This window comes from Aythya marila, assembly GCF_965140915.1.
Source record: "Aythya marila genome assembly, chromosome: 9".
Classification (NCBI taxonomy): domain Eukaryota; kingdom Metazoa; phylum Chordata; class Aves; order Anseriformes; family Anatidae; genus Aythya; species Aythya marila.
The window spans coordinates 841502-862543 of record NC_139050.1 but is presented as its reverse complement, the minus strand read 5'-3'; positions in this window follow the sequence as shown (position 1 = coordinate 862543).

The window sequence follows — 21042 nt, the reverse complement described above, 5'->3', positions numbered from 1 at the left end:
TTTTAAAAACCCTTCTTAGCCTGATTGTTACCTCAGGTTTCTGTAAGTTTTTACAGAGCCCTCTGAGAATGTCTGTCCAGTTCTGTTTTATGTTATTTCACAGATTTTTTAATATTCAATAGTCCTTATCCCGTGCAAATGTTTAGATCTAAAAAGAATTGTTTCTAGTCTCTATTTTTAACTCGTACATCGGGGATGAATTTTATCCAAGATGTATCATTTATATAGCTCTGGGGAGAGAAAAAACACATCCTCCATGTATCCCTAGTCCTGCAAAGGCTCATGAACAAGCTGAACTTCCCTTCCTGTAAGCCATAAGCCATTCTGCTGAAATTGTGTGCATCTGCAGAGTGCTGCTCCAGCATTATTTAAATTCCTGCTTTTCCTGTTAATCACTCTTTTCGGTGGTCATTTCCAGCTGACAATTTTTCACCTTATGGTTTTCCAAAACTTCAGGGCATTAAATCTATATCTTGCCCTTTGGTTGGAGATTATTTTTAAGATCACTTTTTTGTTCTTTGAGGAAACTGAGCTTAGAAAGTAAAGAATTAAACAGTAATTATTCACATTTTAGGGTAATGTGGTTTGTTCAATTACTTACAACAACTGCAGAGTTCTTTTTCTTCATAACTAGTTTTAAGTCAAAGATTTCCAATGGAATAATCATCAATGAAGAGAAAGGTCTTCTTGAAGGGATATAAATTGCCCCAGTACATCCACAAGGAGAACATGTTCCTCTCTTCAGTTTCAGTTTTGTTAGTAGATCTTTGCAATGGATCTATATTGATTTCTATGCAGCCGGTTTCAGAGCAAGATTCAGTCTATAGGTCTCCAACTACACGATTAACATCTAAATTTACAAATTACCAAAATGAGAGCAGATGCAGCTACATCTATGTACCCAGTAAAAGATCTATCAAAGTTAAACAGGAAAAGGTTTGGAAAAGGGATTTGGAGAAGGATAATTAGTATGATAAAAACTCAGCTATAGCTTCCAAGTATGGGTGGGTTAAATAAATGATGTTCAAACTGGAAGAAAAAAATACATAAGTGTACTTAAATGACTAATGCAGATATAGTAAAGCTCCATAATATCAAGAATAATGTAAACAGGATATATAAGGAATGAATGCTCACTCTAAAATTGTTGAGGGGCTATCAGATGAAACTTGTAATTGTCAAGTTTAGAATTCAAAAGAAAAAGAGAATTCTTGATATACAGTGCATAGTTAAGGTAAAGAATTCTTTAACCTGGAAGACACTTGGACTGCCCAAAGCATTTGGAGATATTCATGGAAAAGAAACCCATTAGGACTAGTAAAGAGAAAAATGACATCTATAAGAGGAAATACCCCAAGAAGCTTGGAGTGTAATTCTGAGAAGTACCACTGAACAGTTGCTTTTATATTCTTTCTTAGGCATCTTTTGATGTCTCTAGTCAAGTACAGGATACTGGGCCAGATGGACCTTTAAACTGGCCTAGTGCAGGCACTCCTACAGTTTGAAGAAAACTGTACAGCTATGTGACTCATTTCAGTGTCTTCAGCAATAAGGCAAAAGATACAGAATATTGAGATTTAAACAACTCTGAAGAAATGATATATCTACACAGAAATGGTATATATACACACAAAAAAAAAAAAAAAAAAAAAATTAGATTTCTCAAAGACAATGCTACTATATAATCTACTATATAATGAGGGAACCAGACACTTTGGAGTCTGGTTCAGAATATCCCTTGTTAATACACTACTGGAGGTAAAAATAAAAAAAAAATTGGTAAATGTTGGGTTATTCATATTGGTTTGTGACATTTGTCTTTTCATTCACAAAGGAGCCTCCTAAGTGTTTCTAAAGTAGAGTGGAATCAACATTTGCGTATACACTTTTATCCCAACCTCCAGAGAATCCCCAGATCCATTCCCTTTTGTGAATTGATTCTCAGTGATGTTTTTTCTACTATCAGTTTCTCACAACTCAGTGAAGTTTTGCAGACACCATTTCACATAATAAAGGCATTAGCACCTCCTTGGTTTCTAAAAAGATATATCTCCAGCCTGAAATTACTTTTGCTACAGTATCACTTCAGCTCTTTTCTAATTCACTACTCCCTATAATTCTAGGTATTTTTCAGACTGACTGTTTTGTAAGTATCTCTTTCCATTATGTAAAGTGGTTTCTTTTCAGATTCTAGATTGTAGAGCTACTCAAAGTGAGCAAATTTTTTTCACTTGCATTTTTCATTAACATGTTACACTTAAACCATTTCTTAAGGGAACTTAATAATGTTCTGTAGTTGATTAGAGTTTAAAAGGTCTACATTCTTCCTTCAAATATGTACAAAAAGCTCTTATTGACTGACTTTAATTAACTGAATTGATTTCAATTCAATGGTCTAAATTCATTCTTCATCTAACTATACTGAAGTCTAGTGAGCCAAATATTGTGTGACACAGCTGAATTCCACATCCAAACCCAAGACAATATTTTGATGTTGTCCATTACACAGATGAACAAAATGAGAATACTCAGCACTGAAAATTGAGTGACATGCATATGCTGAGTTATATGGAAATTTAGAGTATGTTAGTCCTTACGTTGCATAACTATAAATATTCTGTTCCTAGGCCTAGTGATTACCACCCTGAAATTCTGGAGTGGGATCATACAAATAGCTCTCCCTTAGACTTCAGTAGAGGTCAGGGTTTCCCTGCACATCTGCAGAATAACAGCTCTAATGCAGCGGCACTGTGTTTATTTAAAGAAACTCAAAAATAAAAATAAAACAATTAGGAAGCTTTCCAAGAGCAAACAAGTTGAGCAGGAAGAGAAAAAAAAAATCAAAGAAAACAGGAAGCAAGGCAAAAATTGTAAGTATTTACATCTACATATGGAGTCTGAAAATCCAGGTGGTTTCTGTTTTGCTCCTATTTACTTCAGAGATTGAAATATCCAGATGTCAGTACAAAAATATACTTGAGAGCTGTAATACTTTAAAAGAAATTGAAAGTCATGCTCCATCTATTCTACTCTTTAACTGAGTTTATCAGAGGCTTAAGCAGTTAATACAGTAGTTGCAATAACAAAACTGTAAAAACTGCAAATTACTGCTCTTTCAAATGCTCAGCCTAACTTAAAATGAGAGTCAGCTTGTTGAGTCAACTTCAGAAAGATTTGAATTAGCTCCAAGTTAGAATATGATTTTTTAGTAATACAGCTATTATATCTCTAAGAATTAATGTGCTCTGTCTCTTGGCTGTTTGGCCAGTTAACCTACTTTGGGACAAGAACAGCTGTTGTAGGTAAAACCAATGCTTATCAGCTGGAGTATCCTATTCTAACAGTGGTTGATAAAGGATGCCTGGGGAGGGAGGCCAAGCACATTGCAAGGCAAATTGGAATAGTCTCAATTTCAACCATTTGTTGCACAGAGACATCCTGAACCACTTCCTGAATGCTGAAATTGGAGCTTCTATTTCTTGATAGTGTTTTCTTCTATTAAATTGTCCAATCATTTGTTCAACTTTATAGTATCTTAGCATCCTGTGGCAAAGAGTTTCACACTACATAATGTGTGGAAAAGTTGAAAATAATCCAAAGTTAATACTATCACCTGACATCATCACTTGAGCCCCTTCTATTCTTGTATAATACAATAACAAATAAATAGTAAGGTATTTCAGTACCTGCTACTTGGCAATTTTATATGCATCCTATATTCTATAAAGCCATCACTGTGTGCAATTTAAGTCATATTTTAGAAGATTATACCAGACATCCAGATAATATGCAAATGATAATATTGTTTTGATAGAATAAACTGAATTAGACCATGAAGGAAAGCATCAGTCAGTTAAGTTGGAAGGAGCTGCCTTTCTTGTTCTAAACCCTGGATTACTCTACAATCATCAAGCATTACTTTCAACACAACAGTGAGGAGAAAAAGCAATGTTTCTTCAGATGTAGTTCTGGGTTCAGGAGCCAAGAAACACCATCTGAGCAATATATTTTCCAGCACAGGTGTCTGATGAACACAGGGACTCACCTCAGCTGCTCAGTACAATCAATCCAGTTTAGAAACTGAACAGCATGTCTTAATATTTCAATAGCTTGAAGTTGTTTCACTAGGTCATGATGAACTAATCTAAAGCCACAATGGCAGAACTATTGAGTGCATAAATGTAAATAAGCAAATCACAATTATGACTAAAAGCAAAAAGAAAATTGCATCCTTCCACTGCCAAGCAGAAATTAAAGTCTTAGCTACTACAGTACCAGGCTTTTATGACAATAAAATCAAATCAAATCAAATCAAATCAAATCAAATCTAACTTCCTCCTGATGAGAACAGAACCCAACAATGTTCATATCTTTAAATTTTTTTTCAATAAAATCTTTTTTTTTTTTTTTTCTGAACGTCTTGTGATTTCTACACTTTTATATTTCTGTTATAGACTAATCTGGGTTGAGAGGTGATATAATCTGAGGTCACCACAGGATTAAATAGCAACTTTTGCTGCCACTGAGCACAGTTTGGGGATCACGATGGCACACCCAGCACTAACTGAGGGAGTCGTAACAGATTTCATCTCCCATGTCTTCTCATTCGCCCTAACCTACGTATATCATTTTGGTCTTGTCAGGTATGTTGGTGACAAGCCAAATGAATTAAGAATCCATCAGTACCAGCAACAAATAAGAAGAGAGCAGTATATGCTATCTGTATTCTAAAACAGATATGATGACATCTGTTTCCACAGCAATCCCAATAATATCTTCACATATTCACTGAGCAAAAGGGCACTATGAAGAAAACAGAAGTGTTTATAGAGCAAAGACTAAAGGTTAGTCTCAGAGCTTGTTGGAGACAGTGTTTGAACATATATTTTCCCACAAACAAAGAACAATGATGATTTACAGTTTCATAGAAGCATTGAACAAATCCCTTCAAAGGCAGTGCAGGTGCTTTTCCTGGGCAGAGAGAATAAATATTCAGAATACATTCTTTGTCCTAAAAGATAACCTTAATTTCACTTGTAGATTAAAATTCAGAAATTTAGAATATTTTATTTCCAGTAACTTCCCTACCCCTCTCTATGGAAAATAAATAAATAAATAAATAAACCTTAAGAACAATTATGTTTATCACAAAGCTGTTGCATAAGCAGAGATACACAACCTACTTGCTTTTGCATTTAATATTCAAGCAGAAAAAAGTCATCATTTTCATAAAATTAAGAAGTTTCCTGAAAAATAAGTAGTTGACATTAGTGTGTTCCAGCTCAGAGTATGTTTTTGTATTATTATGACCAATATTTTTATCTAAATATAATCAGTTCCAAGACCAAAAATGAAGATGTTGGTCATGACCTTCACAAAAAAAAGCCTCATCTTCAGGACTCAACTCAGTGGGGGAATGAATGGGCTCATACCTTACAGGGTGGTAGATCACTGAACTCTGTGTTTATGTTATCAGTTCATTCAACTGTACCTACAAAAGTTAACAGTTTATGGTAGCTCCTGTGTAATTTTTATTTATGTAGGAGGGAGGAAAAACTTGATACACTAATTAAGGAGATCTAGGAAATACTGTTATTGTTCTTAGAAGGATGTACTTTAATGCATATTTTCTTCATCTTTTCATTATGATTATAAATGAAGACCTTAGAGGAAAACTTTAATAAGCAATTTCTCTGCTTTACAGGAGGTGATAGTAAGCTAGAGGTACATAAAATAAAGATTGCAGAACCTAATGATTTTTATTAAAGCTTTGGTGAGTTTTTCAGCAGAGATGGGAAACTCCAATCATGAAGATCTACCAGCCCTTATTAAAAATCTATGCACAACAGTTTGTATTAAGCTCTCAGTGTCTTAGACTCAAAGCAAAAATAAGTTCAACAGTTTTTCTTGACCATTGTGAAACAAGAAAGAGAACAGAAAAAAATCCAGTCCAAAGACAATATTACAGAACTAAGTACATTTAGAAGTAATGTATTCCTAGAACACCTGTAGTATTCAGAACTCCATTATCCAGAATTTATGGAGAAAGCTTTTTTTAGAAAAGTATTTTTCTATTGACAAAGAACATGACAAATACCTCATTTAAGCAAGGGAAGTAATTTTATTGGGCATAAACTGATTCTCCTGCAATACGGACTCGATTACTTTGCTAAGTAACTACAACTCCCTTTTGGCACTTTAGTTTTCCCGTGTATGTTTTGAATGCTTCTCCAGCTCTGTACCATGAAGGCCACCCACACACTGAACCAAAACAATTTACACAAAAAAATAGTCCCTGATCTCCATAGAGGGAAGAGAAAAAGAAGTCTTAAACAAAGCTTCTCTTTTCTTTGTCTTCTCCTCTTTTAAAGTCTGTTCTATATCCTTGAAGAGAAGAGGATCCCATTTGTGCTTGCCTACAGAATGGCTACAGATCCATATTTATTCTACTTCCTATACACAGAGTTCATGAAGCTCTGCTCATGTAGTACTTCACACCTGAGAAGATAAGCTGGTCATCACCTAATATTTCACCATTCAAGCTGACTTCAAAAAGTATATTCTACTAACTGAACTGTAAATGGGAGTTGAAGTAACTAGTGAATATGAGGGGCTTACCCTACATCAGACAAAGACTAAAATTATTTAAGCTTGAAACCATGGCAGAACAGTCTCACAAACCACTAAGGGATGCAACTCAGAATTTAGCAAAGCCAAAAGAGTTAACAGTATGTGAAGAGTCAAAAAAAGCAGTAACCCAGAGACTTTCTGTCATCAGTATGTCTGAGTAGTGACCACAACAATGAGAAGGGATGTCTGTCAAATTTTAAGTGGATGAACTATGAATCATAGAATGGCTTAGGTTGGAAGGGACCTTAAAGACCTCTAGTTCCACCCCACCCCACCCCCCTCCATGGACAAGGATGTCACCCACTAGATTAGGTTGCCCAGAACCTCATGCAACCTGACCTTGAACACTGCTAGGGATAGGACATTTAGAATGGGTGATGCTTTTATAAATAACACATACAACAAACAGTATATTTAGGAGGCTTCCTTGGAGAGAGAAATACATGTTAAAGTACAATTTTAAACTACAGCTTTCATGCCTCAATCATTTTGTTCTCCCTTCCTAGATCCTAAACAAGAAAATCAAATTATATTATTTGTCTTCCAGACTCCTTTTCTCAGTCCCAAATTGTCTCCAATGTATGGTTCAACACCAACATAACAGTGGTTGAACCTATAGCAAGAAACTGAGGACTGAGCAGCCCAATTCTGGAGGTCTTTTCTGGTCCTATCTTTTTATGATCCTGTTCCTTAAAGGAAGAAAATGTTTGATTTCCTATCAGAAGCTGATGTTCCAGTAGAAAGCTAATTCCCTTGAGAGAAACAGATGATAAGTTTGTTACTGATACCTTGGGCCCAGATCCAAACAGAACATAAATCTCCTAAAATGAATCTTAAACAGAATGTAAACACCCACAAGTCAAGAGCTGTAAAAACCTCTGCAGAGCTGCAGTGAAGTGTTCCATCTTTTATATTTTTTCCACACCTTTAGAAAAAAAGTAATAAATTACTCAGAAAGTCTGCCTGAACATGCACTGAACTTCTTTATGTTTTTTGTTTTTTGTTTTTTTTTTTCTAATCACAAGCATTTTGGCACCACTCCCATTCTCAAGTCCAGTGGAGATACTGAAACCAATCATTCCTTCCCCAGCAAGGAAAACTGGCGTTTGCAGACCACAAGTCAAATGTATTCAAGCCCCCCACAACATCCCCTGACTGAAGCAGATTGATTTCAAGCACAACTAAAGAAATAGTCTATTTGGGACTCTGAGGAAGTCACATCCTAAAAGACATTTAGTCTGAAACAAGAGATCAGGTTTAAATCCTACCTGCCAAGAGAGTTGGAAGCTTGTTAAGATGTGCAAACAACCTAGCTACAAACCCCTCCAAGCAGGGATGTTGTCCATCTTTTTTATTGATGATATGCCACCAGTCAGGAAAGAACAATTAAAAAAAAAAAAAAAAAAAAAAAGCCGGGGGGGGGGGCAGGAGTTAGAACTCCTTCTAGAGAAATAAATAGCCTTTAACATGAACATTTACTGGCAAAAACAAAGGAACAATCATATTTTCAAGAAGACAGAGAAGCACTGGTAACCTTCAGAATGTGTCTAGTTGCCTTCTGTTGACTGGTAAAGGATTATCCTGCACTGGAACCAGTTGGACTTTTATTGCTGAAATATGAATGCTATTAAGTTTGTAACTGACAATATGGAATGATTATTTCTCATTTTGCCCTCTTCATGTTCCCTTTACAATGTAAGTGCACATATCCTATCTCATTTTTATGCAATAAAGATGGCTTTGAAAAATAAATGCATTAATGATGCCTGAAGCTAGGTTTATAATTGAAATATAGAAGCTTCAGGAGAAGCTTAGAGCTAAAAGACATGTTGTACATGAAGATTCTTCCTCCTCCAGCCAGTTAGGCAAAGTGGTGAGTTTTTCTGATGTCCCATCAGTTCACTTTCCTCAGAATCCAGACAGCCTGTGATTGAAGAGCCCTCCTCTCTCTCTCTCTCCTCCTGCCAGTGCAAGTCGATAACCAGGACCTACTGCTGAGACATGATCTTTTCCTTTTGGAATAATTCATCAGAAATTAAGGGGAATCTTTAATCTTCACCAACACAAGCTTTATAACCAGTCCTTATCTTCCAATGTTTTTTCCAAATGTCACCAATATACAATAGGAGAGTAAGTCAAAATGTATTCAAACAGAAACCTTATTTCTGTAGTGGAAATTTCAATTCTTTTTAATAGATTTTTCTTGTGCATCCAATCACACACAGCACACAGGAAAGTTCTTTGTGAATCTACAGGCTCATTAGAACTCCAATTTTAATAGCCATGAGAACATTTCTACATTTTAAAACATTTTGTGCATGTTCCAGATGAAAATAATAAAAAAAAAAATTGTTTTGGAGCTTAATTTCCTATTCATATGCTCTCAACTTCTTTCCACTTTCCCCACTGTGCCCCCTATCAGAAGACAGAAGAGGGAGTTCCTAGCTGCAGTGCTCTGAAGGACACAGGCTGATCACGCAAAGGGCAGGGATGATAAACTAAATTACACAACACTACAAAGCACCATAGTGGTATTTTAGATTAAAACATTTGTGGGTGGGGAAGGCTGTGTCAAAACCATGCTAGCTTTTTAGTTTATTTTATTAAAAGTAAGAAAAATATGAGCCCAAATTCATTAAAAAAAAAAAAAAAAAAAAAAAAAAAAAAAAAAAAAAAAAAAAAAAAAAAAAAAAAAAAAAAAAGACTGTTACAAAGCAGCTTCAAATAGGAGCAGCAGGGTAGAAAAGACAGACATCATTCCCAGTCCGTGACTCAATTCCCAGGCAGAAATGTGTATTGCGTACTGAGAATCAGACACAGTCTCCCTATTTTATAGAAAATCTCTCTGCTGCACTGCATGCATGTCTGCCTGACCTTGCCACAGGGCAAAGGCCACACAAACAGAGTGCTGGGGAGCAGTGCAAGAGACCACGGCAGCTCTGGAGCAGGAGTGGGACCTGCCTCCAAAGAGAAGCGTTCCAATTTGGCATTTCAATTTCCATCAAAGATGTTGGTACACCTACCCTGACAGGCTGCTCCCTGTCTCACCATCCCACAGATGGATATTGTTCCAAGGATCCAAGCTAGCCTTTTCTTTCTATAAATATGAGGCAGTTTTGAATAACAGATGTACAGAAGTAAAAGATTTATTCCCAAACTTTTCCACTTTTTAACGTTTGTCCCAAAACACCTGTGACACCTCTCATTGTCCTGTTTTAAATACTAAAGAAAGCATCTAATTACAACATTTGCCAAGCCCCTGCAGTTGCTTGCTGTTCCTCTGGCTTAAATCACTTTGCTTGCATCTGTCCTAGTGTGGCTGACCAGAGCAGGATGCCATGCAGTAGAAACCTCCCTTTGTTTAGACACATTGCCCTCTAGACACATCCAATCATACCAGGATGGCAGCTTCACTTTTTGCAGAATCATTGCATTGCTTTATATTTTGACTGAGACCCCCTGAAATTTGCAGACCCCTTTCCAATATACTGATAATCAGGCAGACATTTTTATTATGAACATGCCTTGACTTCTGAAGGGTGGCATCCTACACTTTGCCTTCAAATTTTGATCTATCAACAAACATAAATTGAAGATGGTTAGTTTCTTCTGTCTTTTAAAAAATCTAACTTGTTTCTATAACATGTCAGAAATATAGAGTGGATTTAAAATTGCACATGTTCAACAATGCTCAATAACAAGGCACTGAGCATTGTACAAACGAGCATATTTGATTTAATCAAAATAAGTGTTGTAGGAAAATCATGTAGGTTTAATTTTTGAAAAGCTATTAAGTTTCAAATTAAATGGAAGATTAAAATAAAAATGAGCTTTAGCTGTAAGTGGAGGCTAAATTTGGTCAATTTTTGTTGTTTATCTGTGCATAAAGTCCTTGCATTTGACAAATCCTCTAATAAAATACTTGCTGCAATCAGGTGAAGTAGGTTATTAATGGTTCTAAAAAAGATATACAGGATTGCCTCATCCTGAGGCAATTAAGTCTGTGAAGTAAGTGTGTTTAATATCTCTGGGGGCCTAACTGGAATGAAACAGGTGATCTTCCTACAATTACCATTGTTTCATTTAGAATTTCTTTAGTTTTGTTTGTTTTTAATTGGAAAGTGACTCCTTGGTTTTTATTCCTTTTGTTAAGCCTCCAGTTTGGTGTCTTTCAAAGACAGCATGTCATGTAAAAAGCAGAGAGGAAAAATTTAAACACCGTTGAAAAGTAACATAATATTTCACTTGAAGTCTTAGAACCTCTCATTGCAGAGGACAGTCCATATTTACTCTCAGGCACCAAAATCAGTGACTCTGTCCAGACCTCACTGCCTTAAGTCAAATTCTCAAGAAAACAGTTTGCCCATACCACCCACTCACTGCCTTCCTGGCTTTTTATCTTCTTCCATGCTCCCCCAGGGGCTTCAGGGAGTGATGGATGAAGGCACAGGGAGTCAAGCCACCACACAGCCTTCCTGCTTAGCCCTCCAACACATCCTCATTTCAAAGAGATGCTAACTTACATACAGATCTCAGCTTACAGATCCCAAGCTTCATGCACTTCATTATAGAAAGCAAATTTTTACCACCATTTGTTTTCTGAGGGATACATTGTGTATGCATCAGAGTGTTGTTTGGCCCTTTGCTATAAAATCTTGTATTTTATTTTTTTTTCTCTTCTCTGCTGTGTTCTTTTTTTCCCTGGATTTATTAGTGGGGATGGTTTGTGGAGGTATGTTTAATTACTAGAGCTCATGGCCTGCTGTGATTGGAAGCTGATCTCACCAGTTTGGGGCCTGCATTATATTTACTCTGTATGTAATTAAATCTGAATACCATAACTATGTATAATTTTGGAAAATAGTGAAAGTTTTTTTTTTCTTTTTCTGAGTGAAAGCACATCTGAAAGGTATTCCTGCAGTACTGAATTTCTACTAAACTGCACTTGCACACACACAAACAAGCAAAAAGTCAAAAGGTCAAAAGGGGCATTCTGGTCTATGATTTAGATAAAAATAAATGTTTGTTTATAAGATATATGTGATCCATTAAAAATAAAGTAGGAATTCAAGCAAACTGTGATCAAGGTTATCCATATATCTTGGGGTATTCATAACATCACAGACATACTACAGGCATGCAGAGAAGAGCCAACACAGCAGGGTGAACATGAACAGCACATCCTGGAAGCAGCAGCATTCAATTGAACACAGAAGATTTGGCTGGGGAGTCCCTCAGATACAGCAGGTTGTGGGAGGCCAGGCCACTGCTCTGACTATGGGGATCAAAAATTCTCCTGATTTCCTTACCTAAGGAGGGGGGAACAGACTGATGGGAGAGTAGATCAGATGCTGTTTACCCTGAGGTAAATCAGACAGAACACTGCACAGCTCACTGGACCATACCAGAATTAGGCCAGACATATCATATCTAGAGGGTCCAGTTTTTGTTTTTTGTTTTGTTTTTTTTGTTTGTTTGTTTGTTTGTTTTCCCTCTGCTACACATAAATCTGAAGTCTGCTGAAATCCCAGTTATTCACCAGTGTGACAGTGATCTGAAACTAGAGGCCCCTAGAATATCAGAAACCTTTGGTCTGGAAAATTATCTCATTGCCTACACGTACAGATGATGTTCAGAAAAACACATTTGGTATGTGATCTACTGTGATGAATGACACAGTCAGTCAGGAACGCTAAAAAAAAAAAAAAAAAAAAAAAAAAAAAAAAAAAAAAGTAGGTGCAAGCCAAAGCAAAACTAGAACAAAACCATAATAGCAAATCAATCAGATCCTAGGGCACACCAAACGAGACATGCCAGGCTGGCACATTAACCAGGAAATTCCCATTCAGGCTTAAGAAAAGGAACAATGTACAATAAATGACATTTTTTTGTACATTAAGAACAAAGACACAGCCCCTCTCCCCAAATTATTGAGCATAGTCCAAAAAAAATCATTGAAGAGACAATGTGTGAAATACTTCTAGGAGGATCTTGGTGTCTAGGAAGGTCCTTTTACCTCATCCTGTCACAAAAAGTAAGGATTAGACCTGCCTCTATGAGGTACAGAGAACACCATAAATCATTCAAATGCCCAGGCATTGCATTACTAACAGCTCTCTTTTTTTGGAAAGAGAGCTACTGTGTCCAGGGCCACAGCCGCTAAAGGAATGCTCTTTGAAGAAGTGATCAGAAAACTCGTGTTTCTGATATATCAGCAGACATCCATTTTCCATCCTTGCCAGGCTGCAGATGCATAACTGTGTAAGTACTTGAACAGTCAGACTCAATCTGTGGATCAGAAAGCAGAGTGAACCAGCCCTTTGGGACAAGATTAACTGTGCAGGTGTCAGCAAGGCTGTTTGCACCAGCCATCACCAGAGCTCTAACAGAACCAGATGTACCAGCTACTACAGCTACATTTTTCCAACAACCTCAGCTACATGCTGCACAGAAGCCAACAGCAGCTAAAAGAGAGAAAAGAAAAAGAAAAGAAGGGGAGAAAAAATGAAAAGAAAAAGAATAATGTATCCACTGATACCTCAGAATAATATTGGTTTGCCAAAAAACATTACCTGCTCTTTACCAATTTGGATATCAGCCTCAGAGACAGGAGAAAGATCAGGCAAGGACAAGTCACCATTTGCAGCCAGTAGAACCAAGGACCAAGCCCTAGCACCAGTTTGCAGCCTATGCCATGACCTCATCCTGCAGTCCATGGCCTGCATTAAAGCAAGGCAAAAGCACAAACCCTTTCCCTCCCACTGTACACTGGTTTCATCATAACATGCATCAGCCTACATTTTCTTTCTGGATAATCAAAGACCAGGACTCCAGGGAATGCCAAGGAGAATATTTGCCCCATAGTTTGGGCTCATCCTTTAAGTCATAGTGCATGGGGAAGTGGTGGCCCATGAGAAGCACCAGAGGTGTTTATTTTCTGCCTCTTTTATACGAGCTCTGTAGAGCTCAGTTGCAGGCTGCCTTCAGCCATTCCATCCCGGTAAGCCAAGGCTTTTGCCCCAGCTACTTGCAACACTGCAAGGTGACATCAGCTGTAACAGAACAGAGTTCTTACGGACAGTCAGTCTTTCTAATGAGTTCTCTACATAGACCACACATAGAAAGGAAGTTTCAGCTTTTTATTTCTTCAGAATCCCTTTTTTCCCCCCTTTTTTTGGTGCTGAACATGCTCAGATAATCTCATTAAATAACATATGATAGGATGTAGATTAGAGAGGATAAGGAATCTTATTCCCAGCTGCACAAAAGAAAAATCCAAACTGCAAGACTATTTCCTACACAGAAAACCACATTTCATAAGACCAACAAGAGAACAAATATGTTCTCAGCATATGAAATCAAAAATACCAGTATCCATCCTCCATAATAATAGTAATTTCATAAATTGTAGGGTTTATATATGAGTTATACAAACAATTAATACATTTTTAAAAAATTTTAGCCAGAGGAGAAAAAAATTTATTTAAGAGAGAATAACTAACATGCTGAAAGTCCCTCAACACCACCACCACCTCACATGTAATAATTATGTTGTCATTTGTGCTCAGGGAGAACAAATAAGAAAAAGACACACATCCCTGACTCCTCCAAAGAAAATGTTTGTTCAAGAAACACAAAGTAGAAAACATTTTCACAAGTCTTATTGTGCCCAAGAGAAGCTATAAGCTGCACAGCAGACATTTACACTTGCCAGAACTCCACTCTAAATGACCTATTCAATACAAACGACTGTCTGGCATCGTAATTGCTGCACTGCTCATGTGCTTGTGTTTATCTTCTCAAAACATGTGCAAGGCAAACTTTTCAAAATGAAATTATCACAGGTGAAACTTATTATTTCTGTCACATAGCCAGTGTCCTGACTATTTTCACAGAGCAAGATGGGACTGAAATCCCTGAATTTTGACTGCATGTCATTAAAAAAGCTGGGTTCTTCCTAGTAGTTTAAGATAAATCACTGATCTTAAAGCCTTGGTATAATTAAATGTGAAAAGAAACAACATGCCGATGAGTCATGCGTATGGTATTTATTTTGTACTGCATTCTTCCCAATCCGATTTTTGCTTCCAAATTTGCTGTCTTCTAAAGTTCATGTAGTTGTTCATACCTACATTTCAGCCTCTCCTCAACCCAAAATGGCAATAAAGCATCGGTTTAGGATTTGAATATATTTTTACATAGTTCACTGTGACTGAGTCTGCTAGAATCACTTATTTCTTCTTTTAAATTAAAAGTGAGAAGTTTATCTACAAATATTCAACAAGCAGGAGGGGAAATACCATAGCAAAATCCATACCCACAAACCTGTGAAATACATGAAGCTTTCTCCACATCCACTGTTTAAACAGAACCCCCACAATGACTTCACTTGAGAGTCTGCATAAGAACATGGCACGATATCTCAAACTTTAAAACATACAATATGTTTGCAAATTATTTCCATAAGTAGGTTAGTAAATGGAAAAGAAAAAAGCTCAAATCAAAGCAGAGGAAAGAGTGGGAGTTCTTCACCAAACATCTTGTCTCCCAGTAGAAAGAATATTTTCAGGTTCATATAAGTAAAAAAAAAAAAAAAAAATCATTTTAAACTCTAAAACTGTACCTGTTGCTACCAGGTGGATATATTTGGAATGGTACTGCTTATGGGAAACACTTGGATGACAACTAAATTCAAGGGAAGAACACTGTTGAGCTGTTTTCTGCTTTTCATTAGAAATAGTTTTCTCCATACTTCCCACCACCCCTCGTAAACTTCCTCCAATACATTAAGAAACCAAGAACTAAGATAACATACACGTATACTGGTCTTCCTCAGCCCCCAGTTGTGAAACAGCTGTTTGTTTGATTTCATGGCCACATAGGTGCAAGGTCAGTTAGGTTTCAGCATTTGGCCAGGTGCTGATTCTCATCCCCATTGATCCTGTGGGTAGAATAATTAAAACTAAGAAGCTTGGACATGTCCAACAAGAACACCCACACTGATTTCAAAAGTCATACCCTTCACTTGCTTCGGGAAAGATATCAGCTCTACAGTTATAGGTTTTCAAAGTTAGGAATATCTCAGTACCTCAGGACACAGTCAGTGGAGCACACGTTGTGGATCACACAACCTCAGTGAAGCACATGTTAGCTGGAGACCTGTGCAGTATTCAGTCCTCTCATTTAGCAAAGTTTTCCCATTCACTTGGCTTGTCCTTTATTGCTTAATATGGTAAGTACATGATTAAATACTTAAAATACTCCCTCTGCTGCCAAAGCCTGCCTTATTATCCTCAAAGTTAGCCCTGCTTGCTGAGAGCAGTGGCAAAGGAATTACATACAGAGCAATTCCTCTTGCAAAAGCCTCTTCCCCTTGAGCGTACTGATACTACAAGATTAAGTTCTCTGGCTTTATTTTTCATTAGTGCTGAACCTAACATTGGTCTTACCTAAATGATATAGGATACAGCCAGAGAGATTTAAGAGTGCCTCTCATGCCTCAAGGCAGGATCCCCACACTCATGTCACACCTAGACATTTGTCTGCCTTCTCCACCACAGCTGGAGCCTCAGCAGCCTTCCAGGTCAGCCCCAGGACTCAGTGTTCTTTTGCAGCCCAAGCCCCCTTTGCTGCAGTTTAAGCCCCTTCTCTCTTCTCCTGTCTGCAGTGAACTAGGAAGTGTTCAGCCCCTCTTCTTATCAATATATATATTTATAGTGTATTCAGAGGCTCTCCTATGCTATCATCCTCTCCAGGATGAGTCTTATTTGTGCTATCTATCTTCACAAATCGTGCCCTAGAGCTTTAATCAAACTTGTGAAATTCTTGAACAGTTTCCTCATTTCCCTTTATTTAAAGCTCACCTCCTACTAAACCTCCAGTTGTCCTCTCTCACTTAGCAGGAGCTTTAGGAAGAGAGAGGCTGTGCTCTCTCCAGTATGTAGCCATGGGTCAGACCCACAGGTGATATACACAGGGCTGTGCCTAATACAAGTGCTAAGTAAATTTGGTGGGTGGGATAGTTTTCCTCACTGTTAGCTTAGAAAAGTTGAGGTAGGGAGAAAGGTTAGGTTTCTTTTATACTTTTCAATAGTAAGAAAGTTAGGGCTCTTGATTTGCTCACATACAAGGGGGAGGGCGCTATTTAGGAGACTTAGAGTTGTGTGTTGTCAAATTAAGGAATCAATGAGAGGTGCTCCTGGGTTTGTAAGGGAAACTAGTATTGTCTTTCTGCTCGGCTGGTGTTTGTTAAAGTAAAACAAGCAGCACCGTGTTACATCCCTCTGAGAAATAGGCTTCTTTCCACGCAAAGAACTGGTTCTTTACTGAAACTCCGAGGGTCGAAAGAGGGCTGTCCCCTGGCCACTCACTGTCGGGTAACAGTTAGGAGCCAGGGGTCACTCCTGGAGGGGGAAAAAAAGTCATTCTTACTGGCGCTACGCTAACAAACATGCTCCAAGAAACACAAGGGAGAAAATAATAATAACAATGATGATGATGATGATGATGATAATTATTAATAATAATAATAATAATAATAATAATAATAATAATAATAATAATAATAATAATAATAATAATAATAATAATAATAATAATAAAGTCGGAAAGCGCCTAGGCTGCTGAATTGATGCTGCCTGGCCCCGGGAGAGCCCGGGGGGCTCAGGGCCGGGGCTGGGGGGGCGGCGGGCGGCAGCCCTGAGCCCCGCAGCGGGTCCGCGGCGTCAGAGCCGGGGGGGGCTGCTTGGGAAGGACCGCGCTGGGCGAGGATGAAACACGAGGAAAAGTGCGTCTTTCTCCTGGCTTAGGAAAAGTTGACATCAACTCAGTTGAAAAGTAGGTTAATTAGTAGTGTCTGACAGAGCTCCCCAGCAGTGACTTACTTCAGGTGCCGCGCATTACTGCTACGCTGCTGAAAAAGGCTTTGTTTTCACCTAGCTTTGTAGCCTCGAGTGTCTGAATATTGATTAACTCTGGGTATTTGGTTTCTTTGAAATAAACTCGCATTATTCCAATAAACCTCATCCTTTAATGCGGTTATATTTTTAATATGTAATTAAAATATTAACAGCCCTTTGCTACCAGAAGTGTGACCCCGGCAATGAATTTGGTTCCCCGTTTACAGTCAGGGCTTGCCGATGTCCCTCAGCAAGGGGATGTGACTGGCCGTGGCCAGCAAATTCCCTCTCGGGGACCTACCCCAGGCAGGGGGTGTTTTTCTCATAGGAAAAACTGAAATATTTACATTCCTCAGAGGGTCTTGGCGAGCTCGGCCGAGCCCCAGCCATAGGAAGCCCGAAAACCTTCCCACTTCCGAAGATGTCTGGGAAATCGCCCCGGAGCGCAGCAGCCTCCAGCCTCCCCCTTGGCCCCGCGGGTTGTTGTCGCGCTGATGGGGCCCGACTCATGTCGCGACAGGCATAGTGTCGCGACAGAGTGGCGCGGGGAGCTCTGCGCTGCCCTTCCGCGGGCGCGCACGGCCGCGGCCAGCCCCCAGCCGGGCGAGCAACGTGACACCTTTTGCCTAACGCCAAGCCCGGGATGCGCTCAGCTTTCCAAAGGCCTCTGGTACGGTTTTCTTCCTTACTTTTTTTATTTTATTAACTGAATGAGGACACGCAGGGGAAGGCATGCAGGGGTAATGGTAATCATGGGATTAAAGGGGGGGAAATAAAGAAGGAGTTGCTGCGCGGTCGTTCCTGCTGCTCAGGCGTCGCTGCCCACAGCTGCCCAACACCGGTGTCCCGCGCAACAAGTTTCCACTTCCTCCTCTGCTTTCTCGGAAAGTCTGCGGACAGCTTTGTGATCCCCAGCAGCCAGATAACCACTGCCCCTCGCCCGTGTTTAGCCTGTCATTTTCTCCCTGAAGGGCTGTGCCAAAGCGTGCTGATTGCTCTCCCCGCGTAACGATCCCTGGCGAGGCGCAGCTCCTCTCGGAGGAAGAAACCTGGCGGCGAGAGCCCCCCGCAGAAGACGGGCTGGCTAGCTCGGGGGCCGGGCGGCCCCGACCCCATACGACAACCCCTGAAGCTCCGCGGGAGAGGCAGGAACAAGGGTCGGGCCCCAGGGGCCAGCCGGGGCCCCAAGGATGAGTTTTGCCTGTGGGTGCGTGGCCCTCTCTCAGCAAGGAGATTCAAAACCCGCCCGGAGATGTCCTCCTCCTGCAGGGCTCAGCCGTACCTGCCTTGCTGCCTGGCGCAAGGCACCGCTCAGGGTGGGGAGAGGGGCGCCTCAGCTGCTCCTTTCTGAAGCCCTGGGCCCCACCTTGTTGCGGTTTTCTCTTCCCAGTAGAAGCAAGCAAAATCAAACCCAGTTGTCTTGATCTGATCCAAAAGATATATCAGATCAACTCCAATCTCAGCAGAATTGTTCTTGTTTCAATTTCCTCCTAAGTCTATTGCTTTTTCTTCTCAGGCAGGCAGCCACGCAGCCACTGTTTTAATGTGCGGGGTGAAATGTAAGGTCATCGGGGTTTTCCTGTGCTCTAGGAAACTTTTTATTTTTTGTTTGCAAGGTGGTGAACGAGAGAAGTCCCCGGCCAAGCCCTCTCCCCTTAGAGCATTTGTAATTTAGACGCTGCCTGTTGACTTTACCTAGCTGTGTCTGGGCGGGGTTACGGGAAAGTGCCTCTCAAATATTATAATAACAATAAAAGAAACACAGAAAAACAACAGTTTAAGAAAAGCTCCAGCCCCCAATTCCCACTCCCCCCCTATGAAATCCAAGAACTCCAAGTGGCCAGATTGGGAGGGCTGGGGTCTGCTCTGCTGGAATCACAGGCTTGTCCGCGCTATTTATACTGTACTCTCCAAAGCTTGCAGGCTTCATGGATAAGAAGCAGAGTGTTCCTGGAATCGGTTCAGAACGTGTTCTGATGCACAGATAAACTTCTGGAAAGTATCTGATGACTGTGCCCAAGTGCTCTGACCCACCTCCCCTCGATGGGAATAAAGCGATAGCGTTCGACTTAAAGAAAGCCACAGAACTTAATTATTTCGATGATTTAATGGTTATAGAATCTGCAAAACACTAGTATTAATTTAGACGCTGGCATCTGGTTTCACTGAAATCCATGTCGAAAGCGCACACTACCCCTGCCTTCCCGGCTGCTCCCCGCGCACGAGGGGGGCGCGGGCGCAGCGCCAGGGAAGGTGCCGCGCTCGGAAGTGCAGGAGGTCAGGGCAAGCCCAGGTTGGGTGAGAGCTCGCCCCGGCTCCGTACCCCAAGGACCTGTCACACCTGGGCCTGCCTTTGTCCCCCCGTGGGTTTTCAGCACCATGCGCGCACGCCCCCGGCGCCGTTTCTACGCGCTTCTGAAATCATGCAGCGGCGTGACTCGAGTCAGTTTTTTTTATTATTATTTTTTCCAGTTGTGAAACCTTTGCTTTAAGACAAAGAGTCCCCTTAAATCACGACAATCACAGACTAAATCGCAGAGAAAATTGATAATGTTAATAAATTGAGTTTACTGGGAAGATGGCATTTAGAAAGGGGTGAGCCATCCCAGATTTAATTTTCGCTGGTGAAACAAAACAATTCTAAAAGGCCACATATGAGACGATTTTTATTAAACATTTGTACTATTTTGGAAGCTCAGCCATAACTCATCTGCACTAAAATTTAACGACTTCGATTCATCAGAAAAGTTTGCGCTTGGACTCCACTTCAAAGGCAGAACAACAACTCCAATGACAGGCTATAACGATTTTCCCCTTATGGTTTGCAGTGGGTTGGTGTGTTGTTGTGCCCAGACCGAAGATTCATATTCAAATCGCGAAGTCATAAAATTTAGGCTTTCCCATTTGTCTTTTCCAAACCGAAACTTGACTAAACCAGAGTCCAGGATCAAAAGCGCGCAAGAGCTATCAATTTCTCGGGGGACTGCAGCAGCCACTTACCGCATAGCTACTCTGACAATGTTGCAGGCAATTTGGGCAACATTGGGCAACACGTGTTGTCCCTGGGAGCCGCGATGGATTGTTTCTCCTGAGGTCTCACTGTCAGCTCCGGTTTGACAAAAGTTGTGTTTCAAGACTGTTTCTTGGGAAAGGCAAGAGATGCTTAACTTTTGACATCCTTTGCCTACCTTGGGGAGGGGTAGGAGATGAGCAGACTTTGGTCTGCGTTTGGTGTGCGTTTGCTCGACTTGGGGCTTTGGTGCTGCTTCCACCTTGACTTTGTTTTCCCCTTATTTTTTTTTTTTTTACTACGGACTTTCTGAAGTGACCCGGGCAAGGAGGGAGGCGTGCAGAGGGTTCCAGGTGGCGGTGACGGGGCTTTGCTCGAGGTCGAGGGGCGGTATCGCTCCCTCCAGGTGCCTCAGGAAGAGGTGCCCGGGGAAGCGGTGGCTTTTTGCGAGGGGCGCAAACCAGCTGTGAGCCAACGGGGCCGTCCTGGTGCAAGCCCCCAGCC